A 16241-nucleotide genomic window follows, 5' to 3' on the forward strand; every position below is an offset into this window, starting at 1 on the left:
CCTGCCTGACCCCCCCCTGGGGGGCCTTCTGGTAGCTTCTATTCAGGTTTCTTGACTAGAAGGGGTTGTTAACCCAGCTCCCAGCTGGGCTGCCTGTTCAAACTTTGGGGTCTGCACTTAACCAGCAACATAGAATATTCTGGGTTCTTGTCAGCTGGAGCCACAACCTCAAACTCACTCTTGTTTGATACTTAGCAAACATTAGGTTGAACTAAAGAACATTTAGGAAGACTTGTCTGAATGGCAGTCACACATTCATCCATGCTGAGAGCTCTAGTCCTTGTCAGCATTTATTTTGGGATTGAATGCTACATCTTGGATGATCACACGCTTTCTGCCCCATTGGATTGTTTTATTTGAACCCAGGTGGAGTCATGCCGTTGACTTAAAGAAGGGAGATTATCAACATCAACCCTCTGGCACTCATTGTTTTATTTGCTATAAGAATGTTTTTAGGGCCTTGTTCATTATATTACACAGGCCCTTTGGATGAAAACACATGGAAGAACTTCCTTTCTGGTCTTGGAATTAAGCACTTGATTTGTTTTTATCTAATGGACCTTGTGAGTAATACAGCTGGTCTTGTTTCTTTCTTTGCATGGGCTGCTAGGAAGCTCAAAGTCAAATTGTGGCCCATATCTAGCAACTATGGAGAACTTTCATGTATATTAATCTCATTGTGTCTTGTATAAACTTTTTGTGTATTAATCTTATTCCTGGCTTCGCACCATTTCTCCTGACCTAATTTTCCCTTCTTCCTAATGTCCTCTGGGACTTTTTAAAAAGTATTTTATTGGTATATTTTGTAAGCAAGCTTAAATATTTTTTCTTTATTTTTTTAGGCAGGGCGAGATAAAAGTAAAGATACACACAAAATATTTAAAATGTTATATTTTCACTTGGACTCTTGAACTCTATGCTATTCTCTAATCTGGGAAGCTTGAGGGTTTTATTGGGTTTAAAGTTTTCACTTCAGTCTTTGGGAATAATCATTTTGTCACCACTTCTGTGATTATTGTGGTGGAAAGAGTTTGCATCCACTTGCATTCTTTCAAAACTCCTCTTCTGCCGTCTAACGTTTCTTTGATACTTGACGCAATAGTTGTGGACTTATCTTTATTCTCTGGACAGCGGAATGAGACTCAGAAACTCATAACCTTGCACAGTTTTAGAATCCTCTAAGAAGAATTCTAAGAATTTTGAGTTTTTAAGCTTGTTTTTTTCCTTTTGGGCATGGATCTGGGACATCAGAAAGTCACTAGTTTGTCTTAGAGGCAAAACTGAGAAGACCATCTACAGTCAACGTGGCTCAACAGAGCCTTCATTGGCCTCCAGCTCCCTCAGCCACCAACAGATACAATAGGGACCTAAAAATCCAGTGCTTGCTTACAGAAGAATTTATGCATTCATTGTGGTGTAATTCTGAAGGCAGCATCATAATCCTCTTCTCAACACATTTCTTGTAGACAAAAAAGAAAATATAAACAACAACAAAAAAGAAAAAATATTACCCATCTTCCTATTGTTAGCAACCAAGGGGTTAACCTTCCGGGTTTTAAACAAAGTATTTATTATATTCAACAAATCCTTGTCGAGAGTCTACGAGGCTTGAAATTGCTGTGTTATGTCCTGAAATAGAGCAGAGTTCAAAACCAGACACAGTCCCCGCTCTATGCCTCCTACATAGATCTCACAGCCCACAACACATTTACAAAGGGCACCACTCAGTACATAGTGTTCTGACACCTGCTTCTCTCCCTGGACCATATATTCTGGATATCTTTCCAATGTCAACACCTACAGACTGACATTGTCATTTCGAAAGGCCAAATTGTATTGTGTATATGATTAACCCTACTTTATTTGAAGGTACCCTAATGTTGTGAACTTTTATGCAATTATAAAAGGCACTTCTGTGCACAACCTTACCCATACAGACTTGGGTACCGGTCTTATGATGTCAGGATGTTCTTAAATCATCCTCAGATGCACCAATGTGGAAAATTGGTCCCAAGTCTCCCGTAATCTTTCTGGCTTTTCTAGTTCAATGACTTCAGCTGTCCCTGGGTAATCTTTTTGTGCACGAAGCCCGACTTGCTCACATTCAGGTCTAGCTGACCAGGACTGATTGTGAGATGATTGGAGAGAGTGTCTGGCTTCATCTCTACAATGACCTTCCTTTCTACAGTGGCAGCATCATCTCACTTTGGTCTTATAGTTAACGATTGCATTGCCTCGTTGCTTCTGGTGGTGGAAGAAGCTGACTCCCTTTCTATTTATGCCATGTTTGAGACCTGGCACCCTCTTCCTGCATTATCCTGGTGCTCATTAAGTGTGCATCTGATAGATGAAAGCAAGAATGAACAGAGTCCAGGACTGGAGAAACCGTGTGGGTGAGCGACAGACAATTCACAGGTGGGAGGTGACATGTGGGGGTGGTAGACAGTCTTGAATTTAATAACATGGATAAGCTAAAGATGCATGTTTCAATTTCTAGAAAAAAACAAAACACGCTAGAAACAACACCAAGAAGCTTAGCTAAAAAGCTAATAGATGAGGGGCTGGCCCGGTGGTGTAGTGGTTAAGTTTGCATGCTCTGCTTTGGCGGCCTGGCGTTCGCTGGTTTGAATCTTGGGCATGAACCTACACACCACTCATCAAGCCATGCTGTGGTGGCATCCCACATACAAAATAGAGGAGGACTGGAACAGATGTTAGCTCAGCGACAGTCTTCCTCACCAAAAAGAAAGTTAATAGATGAAATAAATGACATACTAAATGATATTCAATTCACTCAAAATATAGCAAAGAAGGATGAACAGAGGAAAAAAAAACCATATGGGACAAAAAGAAAACTAAACCAAGATGGTAGACTTAAACCTAACTACCTTAATAGTTATTTAATATCAATGAACTAGATACTTTTATATAAAAAGCAGAGACTGCCAGATTGTATAAAAAAGCATATAGAATATTCAGCAAGATAGACCATGTGCTGGGCCATAAAACAAGTCTCAATACATTTCAAAGGATTGAAAACATAAAGGTACTTTCTCTGAGGTATTAAATTAGTCATCAGTCACAGGTGTTAAATTAGTAATAACAATAAGGTATACAGAAATTCCTCAAATATGTGGGAATTGAGCCAAACACTTTCTAAATAATCCGTGGGACAAATGAAAACATCACAAGTGAAATCGGGAAATATTTTTAATTGAATAAAAGTGAAAATAAAACACCAAAATTAGTGAGATGCAACAAAATCAAGATGTAGGAAGATTTGTTTGTTATCACTATGGACTAAAGATTATTCTGTGCCCCGCTTTGCCCTCAACGCTTTGAATGAGAGAGTGTGTATTGCTTTTTCTGTCTCTGTCTCCCCAGTATTTGTCACCGTTCACAGGCCTCTGCACCTAAGGAACCATACCTGAGCAGCTGCATCTGAGGAACCACGCCTGGAGAGCATCATGCCCACCTGGATCAGATTTTGATGGTGAGATCCTGGACTTCAAGCCTGAGTGTGATGCTTGAGTGGAAAGATACTTTGGAAGTTTTCTTTTGTTTTGAGGGGCGACTCTATTTTGCAAGTGGATATGAATCCTTAGGAGTTAGAAGGCAGACTGTGGCAGATCGTTACACTGACGGCTCCCAGTGAGCCATGCCTTCTGGTATTCACCTCCTTGTGGAGTTCCCTATTGACTCAGGGCTTGGCTAATGAGCTAGCAAGAATAGATGCAAGCAGAGACTTCATGCGTGCCTGCGCAGTGGCACTTGTCCTCTGGGAAGGCTCCTTGGATTCAGCTGTCACGTGTAAAGAAGCCCATATTAGACTCCTAAAGGAGGAAGGCAGTGTGGAGAGAGACCCAGAGGATGAGAGACTGTCTTGGTGCTCTGGCTCCCACCGAGCTCCCCGCTGAATGCACCTGCATGAGTGACCTCAGCTATACCACGAACCACCCAGCTGAGCTCCGTCAACCAGAGATTCATGAGAAACAACAATCATTGTTTTAAGCCACTTTGTTGTAGAGAGGTTTGTTACGTGGTAATAGATGACTGGAACACATAGGAAGCTTTGAAGCTGGGATGGTCTTTCAGAGTTGTCTCAAAATGAAACGGGAGTCCAGGTCCTTTTACCCCTGCATGGACCTGAGTGAGAACAGAATATGCTACCCCAAAGTGTGCCACTTTAGCATGTGGATTATTTTGAGCTGAAGGCAATCAAGACCCAGTGGACTCAGGAAAAGCTTTTCCCCTCACTCCTTAGCTACCCAAAAAAATATAGATAAGGAACCTGTACCGGAAAGAGAGCTATAACCAGAGAGAAGTTTTTTTTTAACTGAGAGACTTATCCACCAGGCAGGGCAAACATCTAATTGTCAAACATCTGCTCTTCTCATTTTCCTGTGAATGGCCCTCCTCCCCTTAAGCCCCAGGCCTCTCTCCCTTTCTGTATCTCAGGATAGTATATAATCCTCAATTGCCTGACCATTTTTGAGTCATATTTTTACGGGGAATCCATTAAGCATAAAATTAAATATGCTTTTCTCTTGTTAATCTGTCTTATGTCAGTTTAATGATTAGACCAGCCAAAGAACCTAGAAGGAAAGAAGGGAAAATTTTTCTGCCCTTACGGACCTGTCATCAGGTTTATGTTGCCTCTTGGGAGGTGATATGATCTTGGTTGAGGCAGCATTTTTTTAGCCAAGGGCAATTCCTGGAGATGGATACATCTGTCAGCAGCCAGCAGTCAACGCCTCTGAAATCTGGGGAAATGAGTGTTTGGATCTGGGTAGCAGAGAAGAACATTCACTACAGTCATATTTCTGTAGACTTCCACTGTTTTCCCACTGGTGGGATACAGGAAGGGGGCTACAGATAATTTATTTGATGCCAAGACAACCTCCTGGCAGGATGTGCCTGGCTTAAAAGAAGGAGTAAAGAATTAATCTAAAGACACATGACAGGTGGGCCAGTGAAGGTATCTGACCAGGATTTCTGGCCCTAGGGGAATATTCTCCAGCTGTAATTGGCTGCTGCGCAGTGAGAATTGAGTATCATATTTCCCAACCCTAGAAGGCCATCCTGACTCATTTTTATCTTCATTATTTTGGCTGTTGAGGTCATGATAAGTGACGATGTCAGGCAGCTTGTTCTTGGGACCCCAAATATGGAGAGAGAGGTGTAGGGCAAGTCTGAAGAGGGGATTGCAGGCCTTGGAAATCAGAGAATGGCATTGAGAAGCAATCCTATGTAAAAAGGTGTGTATGTTTAAGGATGTTCATTGCAGCACTGTTTTTTTGTGTTTATTTTTTAGGAAGATTAGCCCTGAGCTAACATCTGCTGCCACTCTTCCTCTTTTCGCTGAGGAAGACTGGCCCTGAGCTGACATCTGTGCCCATCCTCCTCTATTTTATATGTGCGACACCTGCCACAGCATAGCTTGCCAATCGGTGCCATGTCTGCACCGGGCATCCGAATCAGTGAACCCCGGGACACCGAAGCAGAACGTGCGCACTTAACGGCTGCACCAACCGGGCCAGCCTTGTAGCACTGTTTATAAAAAGTGAAAGATTGGAGAAACTTATATATCCATCAGTAGGCAAACTTTGAAAAAGGAAAAACCAAAAACTTTAAAAAAGGACAACCATCAAGGATGCAAGTGTTGGTCACCTTCCCAGCATTCCATGCTTCCTTAGTAAAATTACCTAATTTTCATTTAGATATTCTGCCTCCCTCAGGCAGCCTACTCAGGGGAAGCTAACCCTAACCCAACTCATGCATGGGCCCTGGGTGGTATAAGCCAATCAGCACACTCCACTCCCCTGGTCTTAATCATTGGTGGTCATGTGACCTGGGATGGTCCAATCAGAGTGAATCAGAGGACTCTTGCTTGGAATGCTGAGAAATGCACAGATTTGTGGGCACTCTCTCTGGACGTGGACAAAGACTCATTGCAACTCTAGGGGAGGAAACATTTGCCTTCTGTCCTCGTAGGGTTTTTCAGCTGGGCCTGAGAATTAAACTGACATAAGACAGATTAACAAGAGAAAAGCATACCAATTTATATCAATTTTACATAACATGGGAGCCCTCATAAGGAAATGAAGACCCCCCCTAAGAAATGGCAAAACCTACATGCTTTTATATTAAGTTGAACAAAGAGAGGCAATTGGGGAAAAGTTACTAAACTGTGTGGGGAGGCTAAAAAAGAGGAGAATTATTTTAACAAGGTCTGCTTGTATAGAATTCTCTTACTCTCAGCTTCTTGCCCTTGGTGATAAGAATTTACTTTCCTCCTGGTACAGGGAAGGCATCTTCCACATGAGAGTGTTTATCATGAAGAAAGGAGGAGATTAGAATGCCCTTCTTTCATCTGCTGTTTTTAAAGTGCTGTTAGCTCAAAATAATCCTTGGGCCAAGTAGCATATTCTGGGGTGGCACATGCTGCTACTCTTCATAGCCCTGGGTGCTGTTGGCAGGCATCTTACAACCACAAGCAGAGTCAGTCTTAGTGATACCAGCTCAATTAAAGGTTGACATAAGGGAAGCCATATTGTAGGAAAGAAACTATATTGTAACTTTGAGTGACCTCTGATTCACCAACCCTGACATGCTTTGTAGATTTTATGGCCCCTCCCAGCTGCTATAAGTTGATAATTTTGTTGTTTTGAGTTCCTTAGGAATGTGATGACCCCCAGGCAGAGAGTCTATGCTGGTAGCCATCATCAATGACAACTGAAAGATCAGGGTGTGGGGCATTGCTCCAGTCTCTGATGCCTATCCAGTAAAACAAAAGACTATCAGGAACTGAGACCAGATGTCTGCCCCCTCCTGGAGATCAGATAAGGCCCCACTGGGATTAGTCCTATTTTTCAGGGACTGTTAAAATTTGGGTTGTCTGTACTTCTTATCCTTCTGGTTGGATACTTGGTTATAAAATGTGCCTTTAGATGTTGTTCCAAAGCTGTTGAGCAAGGTACAAAATTCTAATAATGCAAAATGTCAACCTGAAGCCAGGAACAAGAGAAGATTTCCAAATGAGTGCTAAATGGTTTTATTCCTCTAACCCAGATCTACACTCCAATTCAGGAGGAAGTAGCTAGATCAGTCATCACCCCGAATCCCTCAAGAATGAGGAATGACCAAAGAATTGGGGGATTGCAACTGGAAAACAGCCATTGATGATTAAGCAGCTAGGAACTAAAGTTTCTTTTCCTTTTTGCAATGATCAATTTATAGCTTTTAGCTGTTTACCCACCAATTGTTAACTGTGCTGTTTAGGCAATATGCTATCTGACTCCCACTAGATTCCTATAGATGACACCTCCCTGGAGCCTGGATCACCATGGTGATGGGTGATGAGCTGTTTTTCAGGAATTAGAAACCCTTGTCCACTTCAGGCCAGTTGAGACCACCAACTCATCAACTGGGCCTATGCAGATGTCCAATAAGTGACCTTTTGACATCAAGAGGCTAAAAACTCCACATTCAGATCATATTAACATCACCATTTTGTGAGCATGTGCCTTATAAGAGCCAGGAAGTCTGACTACACTTGCACAGATCATCGATTACTTTACCTCTCCTCACCTCCAATCACCTATCTCCACATCTCAGACCACCTTGCCCCCTATCCCACAAATATCTCTGAGTCCCTATTTTCAGGGAAGCGCATTTGAGACTCATGCTCTTGTTTCCTCACTTGGCTGCCTTGTGAGTATACCTCTCTTTGCTGCAATCTTGTCATCTTGGTGTTTGGCTTTTCTGGCAGTGGGCAAAATGGAACCTGGTGCAGTAACACCTGCAGAGACTCATTTGACCAACTATGAAACAGTCACATGATGTGACATTACGCAGCTGTTAAAAAATGAGATCTCATGTGGAAAGATTTCCATGAGAAGTGAAAAGGGCGGGTATCAAATACATGGCATGAAATCCCATATAATCAGGGGAAAAAATATGCTTTCTAAACAAGTGATCTCTTGGCGGGGGCTGGGGTCGGTAGTGGCAGGAGAGAAGGAATCCTGTTGTCCTCAGTTATCTCACCTTGAATCCCACCTGATGCCTGGGGGGGGAGACCACCTCCTCCTCCAGGGAAATCTGACTGGAGGTTGAGCCGGAAGCACGGGGAAGGGAGCTAGTCTTTGAAATGCCAAGGTAGGGGAAGCATAGGCAGAAATACAAGTCTTAAAATGCCCAACACTTATGGACACAACGTTCATTCCCCTGGGGATCTGCTTCTCCGGAGAGGGGTTGAGACCAGAACCTCCTGGTTCTATGGGGTGGAAAGGAGCAGGCAGGCCCAGGGCCACTGCAGAGGGGAGAGTTGGCTCATTTAGAGGCTGCTCCAGCACCCTGGATTTGAGCCTGCGGTGGGCAACAGCTCTCTTGCTGAGTCCCCAGTCACCCGGGACTAACGGGGGCACTGGCACAGGGCAGTAGTGAATGAGGAGGCAAGGCCAAGGCGGGGGTGGGGCACAGACAGCAAAAGTGAGGGTCTTCACACCTTTGCACTCCTCAGTGAGATGAGCAGACTCCTGCCTTTTGTGGTCAAACCCACAGTTTCAGAAGTTTTTAAGGAGCCTCCTGCCACATGGAAGTCTGCTTACCTGCTCTCAGTGGGAATATGCAACTTTAAAGTGCTTGAAAAGAATCCGCTTCTGAGGAATTTGCATTTTCAGAAAGCTTTCAATAGAGGGCCAAGCCACAGAGCCTGTGAATAAAGTCTTTCTGTGTTTGCAGCTCCATGTGAACAGTACAGGAGGAGTAAGAGAAAGGAGGCACATTGCATTTCCCCCAGCGGCTGTGGCTGAGGGGGTGGGGGAAGGCGCATTCACGGAGAGCTTGCGAGGATTCTGGAATGCGTGTGTTGAGTCACCTCTCCCCTGCAGGTTTCCAGGGAGCTGGTTTGCATGAGGTAGACACGCGACCTGATTCCCAGTTCCAAGGGCCACTGTTCATGCTCTGCAGCCTCCTCTTGCCTCAAGGATATGGCCTTGAGGGGAGGGGCAGGGCAGCCCAATGGGCAGCGCTGAGGGGGATGGAGCTGGGCTGTATGATATTTGTATGGGATTCAGCCCCACACTCAGAAGGGGTCCTTTTCCATCCCTTCTCACTTCAGTGGGGTCCTGTGATGGCCACAGCAGTCATGAGATTGCGCATGTGTGGTTTGCTAATGCTTTTTTTGGCCCCATCTCTCATTTGCCTTCCGGCTCAGGAGGTGGAGAAAGCCTTGAGAAGGAAGGAAGCTTTAAAGCCCCACCCCGCAAGAGTTGGCCAAAGCCTTCAGGTCCTGGTACAGGAGCCCAATGTGGCTCCTTGGCTCACCCCAGGGAGCTCCCCCTAGAGGTCACAGTGAGAAAGATGGAGGTGTTTCATCTGTTCCTCCATCTCCTGCCTTCCTGATATCACATCATTTCATCCATAAGGGTTTCTGTATGTATCTCTGAATGATAAGCACTTCTTTCAAGCCTAACATAAAATCATTTTCACACCTAAAAATTACAAGAATTCCTTAATACAATGAACTATCCAGTCATTAGGTCATTAGAGGGTTTTGTAACCGCAGGCCCTCCAGGACCAGTGCAACTGACCCCATCTTATCAACAGAGAAATTCAGAGTGGTTTCTCAGGAACTGAGACCCCTTGTCCAGTTCAGGCCAGTTGAGACCACCAACCCATCAATTGGACCTGTGCAAATGCTCGGTAAGTGAGCTTATTGACGTCAAGGAGCTAAAAACTCCACCCTCAGATCATGGTAGCACGCCATTTTGTGACCATGTGTCCTAGAAGAAGCATGAAGCTTGACTACGCTTGTGCAGATCATCAATTACCTCACCTCTCCTCACCTCCCATCATCTATTTCCACACTTCAGACCACCTACCCTTTATCCCATAAATTGTGCTGCAAGCCCTAGATCGGGGAGACAGATTTGAGATCATATGGCCCTGTCTCCTTGCAGATGGGTTTCGCAAAAAAAAAAGCTGATGCCATAATTATTGGCTTTTTTAAGCGCATCAGGCAAGAGAACCCCAATTTTGTGCAGTAACAGTTTCTTGCAGAGGAGTGACATGCTCTGATTTTCTTTTTCAAATGGTCAGATTGTGTGGCACACCTGGAACTCTCACCCTCTGGTGCAGGGGGGTCAGATGGTGCAACCGCTTTGGAAACCAGCGTGTCACTTTCTTATCAAGGTACACATATACCTGATGACGCAGCAATCCCCTTCCTAGGTATTGACCAAAGAGAAATGAAAGCTTCAGTCCACAACATGAATCACACAAATATACTCAATAGCAGCTTTATTTAAAGATTCCCAAACTGAAAACAATCTGAATACCCATTAACAGGCAAGTAGACAAACACATGAAGGCATGGTCACACAAGGAAACACCATTCAGAAAGAAAAAGGAATAAATGGTAGATATTTACGGGAATAAGAATTAGGTTCAAAACGTTATGTTGAGCAAAAGAAGCCAGACACAAGAGTGCATGCTGGTTGATTCCACTTCTGTGAGTTTCCAGAGCAGGCAAAACTTTGTGTCTATCTGTCTACTCCGACAGAAATCAAACCAGTGGTTGTCTTGGGTGTGGATATTGACTAGAGAGGGGCTGGTAGGTGGGGAGACTTGGTGGTGAGTCTTGGAAGTCTTGGGCGGTGTGTGGGAGGTTTGAGGACAGAGAGGAGTCCTGATGAATGCCAGGTGATTCGACTCCCGCCAGCATTGAGGCCCCCTTAGAGTTCGAGGTCATGAATTTAGAGTGAGGCCATGGCCGTGGCATGCATGGCTGTGCTTCCCCAAGTTCAGCTGCACAAGTGCACAGGCGTAGGATGCAGGATTTAACCAGGGTGTGGTTTTGCCAAGTGAGTAAGAGGAAGGGAGATGGGCGAAGGAGTTGAAGTTTCTTATACCAAATTATTCCTTATTCCCATCAGAAGGAAGACTTTCCTTTTGCTGCCACAGAGAAAGCAATGTCCCCGAATATGTACGAAACACTAATAGACCCCAAACAATCTTTCACCCCACTTCTCCTAGTCAGCTCTGTCCAGCTCCAGGGGTTCAGCTGGGGCCGCCGGGAGCCCTGAGCTCTTTGAGCAACTGGAGCCTCTGGGAATCTTCATACACACTACCTCCTTGAAGATAGCTCAGCAGCACATTTAAAGCACCTCCTACCACACCCACAGCATAGAGCACCGTGAGATAAAACTAAACCCCAGTGCTGTTCTGCAGCCGACTGCAATCCAAACATCAATGTCCCACCTACATGCGGATTCCCCAGAATATGGCACAAGCAGTTCACTCTTGACCACTGGAGGCGAGCAAGCAAGAGAAGGGTGGAAAAAGTGCAGGGAGAAGAGGAGGAAGGGATAAAGAACAGTCCTAGGGGTTCAGCGTCTCCATGGGTTTTCCTACTTGACAGTCAATGATGTTACATTCCTAGCAAGGAGATGCCTCAAGGCTCCTCGGTCCCAGTCCTTTTGCCAGCTCATGGCTCAGTTCCTCCAGGCTTTGGCCAGCAATGCATCTTGGGATGCTGACAAGGGCACTTTACCAGTTCAAATCCCTGCTCTGACTCTCTGTGACTGGCCATGTGAGGTGTGACAATGTATATTACCTGCATATTATTAATGTATATACTGTCCCTATATACAGACAGGAGGAGTTGTCTGGGGACAGATGGTCTTCCTGAGTCTCCTGGTGAAGCCAGAACTTGCAACAGCAGCAGGAAGAGCTGTCCTACCTCTGATGGGTTACCAGTGGCTGCAGGCCTGGTTTACTGCCCTGCCCAATATGGCACGGAGCCTGGGACGCAGGCAGGAGACAGAAGAGGCTGCACTTAGGTGTTCCACCTGAGTTTTATGACTAGATTTGTCAGCTCAGTTCCCTGAATCCTGGTTACTCAGTCTACCTGTAACCCACCAGCCTTCATGGTCAGCGGGAGAGTGGTTGCCCTCTGGAGGTGGGGATAGGAAGGATGGAGACCAGCATCATATCTGAAAAGTTCAAGACCTTTCAGCTGGTCCTAGGCTCCCAGCACCATTGGGCTGGGTGGACCAGATGGGCAACTGCAGGAGGATGGGGCATCCTGGACTTGGCTCTGCCCTTTGTCTCTCGTACCCTCATCCTGTGTACCTCTCCCACGCTTGGACGGACTGCTCCAGTGGGACAGACCTGACTTTCTCAAGAATAACCAATCTATGGTCTGGAGACCACGTTCAGAGGCAAGGTTGTAGTCCAGCCTGATGAAGATGCTAGACATGCAGGCTCAGCCAGCCTGTCGCCAAACTCACAGCCATGGAACATTTAGTTATTGTAAGGTGTTCTGAAACATACTTGGTCATGCTTCTTTCTAGCTCTAAACTTTCCCTCAAAATCACCTATTGGGCTATAGCTTGAAATTGGTTGAAATCAAAATAGTTCAATCCAATGATCACATTTATAAATCATTCTGAATACAGCAGCCCAACCTAAATCTCAACTTATCCAAAAATCATCTCCATGGTGGCAGGCCTATTCATTCCTAAGATTCCATTATGTGCTGGGAAGGATTCGAGAAAGGAAAAACACCTGGTCTCTGCCTCTGGGACCTAACAACAGAGGGGAGAGGGGGACACGCCAACAGAACTGCACACAGCAAGATGAAGAATGATGAGGGACTCTCGGCATGTGACCCTTTAGCATGCACGGTTTCCACTCCGCAAGAGGGATGCCTGTGGTCCATGACAACTACTGTGAGACCTGCTGCAAGGCCAGTGTAGCAGAGTATCCACAGAAGAACCCAACAGCAGTGGTTACTAACCAGGATGCTATTGGCATTTGGGGTGGGATGATTCTTTGTGTGGGACCGTCCTGTGCATTGCATTCTAGGCCTTCACCACTAACAGCCCATGGTAACTCTCAGTCTCTGTGACAACCAGCACCGCCTACACACTTCCCTGGGGGTGGGAAGGTAGTACTGAGAGGTCACCACTGCCCTGGGGAATCCAACCACCAGGGGTCCATGGCTCAAGGCAATTGTGAATTCTCGGCTCCTAGCTACTCGGGCTTTCATTCTGGTGAAGTGGTGGGGGTGGAGAGGAAGGGGGCAGAAGTGGAGGACAGCACCCAGGCCCTGGTTGCAGGCCCAAACCCACCTGGAGTGGACCTCTGCTGTCTTTAGCCGCCTAGCCATGCACTCTCATTTCCTCTAGCAACAGGTTACCAAAATTGCCGTTTGTCTCTTCCCTGCTCTCAGTCCTCACACCTTCCGTGGACTTGACCCTCAATTCCAAAGATGGTTGTGCAAGCCAAAAGTGGCCAATCAGAGCTGCATTCCCCTGCACAGAGCGTGGGCTCCGGGAGGGACACAGCACCTAATCAGAGCCCCATCAGAGGCCTTTCACCGCTGGGAGACAAGCCGCCTTCCCTGCCAGACTTGACCTTCAGAGGCTGGAGGGCTGTTGCTGCCGCAGCCATGCGGCCACCTGGTGGGAAGAGCCTGAGTGAGAAGGGAACCTGGGCTGCAGAAGCAGATGGAGAGAAACAGGTTCTGGGGGCGTGGCCTGCGCCCCGGAGCAAGCCGCGTCTGAACCGGAACTTTCTCTTGACTCTTACAGGAATCAAGGCATTCTCCCTTCGCTCAGGCCGGTTTGGTTTAGGCTGTCCAACATTTACAACAAAAGGGGACTTGCTATGCCGGAAAAAGGAGCTAAGCGTCTTCAGTCAGAGGAGCCGGGCTGACGGGAGGCAGCAGCCATGGCCTGCCCCGTCCCCTCGGCCGTGTCTACGGACCCCATGCCGCGCCGGAGGTCAACACTTTTCCTCAGAAGGCTGGCTTCCCAGAGAAGGTTCCTGTCAAGCCTGTTTAGGAAATTCTGGGATTGGGAGGTGATAGGTGGGCACTGGGGTTCCTGGTGACTGATCTGGCCCGCCCTGCCCAAGCCCGCCTGCCCTATTGCAGGTAGGCCAGCTCCCTGCCTCCCCAGGGGCTGTCCTGCTGGGTCCTAGCCTGACCAGCTCTTGCAGGCACAGCAGGTCACCTGGGCATGGCTCTGTGCACTCTACTGCGTGAGTTCAGGGCTGTCTTCACCCCCCTGTGACCCGCCCCCTCGTATCCTCTGGCCATTACTGCTGCGTCAGTGCCTTCTGGACTCCCAGGCTCTGCCATCTGCACTTCTTTGCCTGGGGGCTTTCTCTCTAGAGTGGACAAAAGTGCAAGGGAATTAACCACCTCCCTCCCAGCAGCCCTTAACCCATGACTGACAGGCTGGGTGTCTAAACACCCAGCTTTCCCCCTTCAAGTAGGATTACTCTGAGATGTGTATTCTGTTTCCCAGAGTTGTCCCAGCAGGATTAAACTTCAGTTGCCCTGGGTGGCCACTGGACCCATACTGACTGTGCTCCCTTCCCTGTTTCATACCTCGTTCCTCTACTGGTGTTTCCTGGAATCACTTGGTGTTAGGATCTTGGCTGCTCAGGAGCTAGATGTCAAAACCTACGAGGCTCTGGCTGGGTGAAGCTAAGTCATCGAGACAGACCACAAGCTTGCAAGCCATGCCTCGCCCTGCCCCTCCTCCATCACAGGTGAAGCTAAATGAAGCCATTTCCCAGAGCCAGAGTGTTCCTGGGCACACGGCCTCAGTCCTCCAAGGTGCAGGCCTGGAAAGGAGCCAGCGTGTGCCTCTTGTTCCCACTAACTGGGATCGCCACCGGATGGAAGTGCAGTTGACTAGTCATGTTAGGTAATGAATTACGTTGTATAATTCCTGCTTTTAAAGTGGGAAAATCTGAAACAATTTGTTCTGCGAGCGTGTGTGGAGAACTTTGCCCCCACCTTGGATCCCAACAGGAACCAGGGCAGGCTCCCACCCTGGTTGACCTGGGGCTCACAAAGTCACCAAGGTCCCCCACACTTACCTCCCAACCCATTTGCCAAGTCCAACTTTTGTGTCTCTGGGTAAAACACATTAAAGAAACAGAATTCTTTTTTTTTTTTTTTTTTCTATTTTGGTGACAAGAGAGATCCTTGATGGAAACTGGATCTGTAAAAAAAAACGAAGACGGAGTCATTAGTTCAGACAATACTTCACGACCCCCGAATTCTGGTGGCTATGCAGTTTTATGGCCTCAGGGGTGAGGGTTCAGCAACTAACATCCTCCTGTGGAAAAATAAATTATTTAGGATTCAAATTTCTCCTATTCTCATGTCTGCTCTTCCTTTCTCCCCAACACAGCCAGACAGAAGCTGTCTTTTCCCTTCAGGCTGTAGTGCGTTTATGCAAAGTGCCTGGCTTGTACTTGGCTCAGTCAGTGTTGGCATCTTCTGCTTCCTCTCCCTCCTCCAGGGCCCCCGGCAGCTAAGATGGAGCCTCACTCCCCAAGAGCTAGGCTGTGGGGGTGAGTTTTATCAGTTCAGTGCCCAAAAGGAGAGGGGAAGCAGCCTTTTCCTTTTAGTGTCTTCTCATTTGCTGGTAGGATGCTGGGAAACCACGTTTTAGAAAAGAAAATTCTAGAAACGTCTTTTCCCAGAGAGGAGGCTTTGCCATTGTCATCAGATGGTTCTTCCCTCTCTGAACTGAGGACACCTATCTGTCTGTTTCCCTTCCACAGGGTCTAATTTCTGAGCCTATGAAACTCAAGATGACCTGGCATACCCCCACAGTGTGTACCCCCGCAGCCTGCACGCACACGGACCCACACACACCCTCAGGGCGGCTTTCAGTGGCTAAAGCACTTCACAAGCCTACAGGTCTGTGTATTGGAGCTCATCCTGCACACAGCTACCATATCCCCTTCTAAACCCATTCCTGCCCGTTGTAGTGGGTGCTACTGGCTGCTCCCCGCAAGTCCACTCTCATTTCTTCCTTACTTGCAGGGGCCCCATTTGGTTTGGATGCCCCCACTCCTTTGCCCAGCAAAGCGAAGCAACCTCAGCCCCAGCCCTGGGGGAGAATGTAGGGATAGGTCTGGAAAGGTCTGATCCAGTCATGATAATTTAACCCCCCTATGCTATTAATTTGCTTCGGAAGGCCCATGAGACCCAATTCAGGGGCATGTCACCCAAGTGAGAGGGCAAGTATGCCAGGGGAGGGGGCTTCTGGGAAAAGTTTCTTAACTCAAGAAGAGACACAGGAGGAGGTGGGCTTTTCTGTGCTTCTGGCTGTCAGGGTCTGAGGGTGTGACTCTGGGAGCTCCTCCAGCCATCCACCCAAGAAGGCAACTAGCCTCCCCCATCTGCTGAGGATGGCAGAGCTGAACAC

This window comes from Equus quagga, chromosome 17, assembly GCF_021613505.1.
Source record: "Equus quagga isolate Etosha38 chromosome 17, UCLA_HA_Equagga_1.0, whole genome shotgun sequence".
NCBI lineage: Eukaryota > Metazoa > Chordata > Mammalia > Perissodactyla > Equidae > Equus > Equus quagga.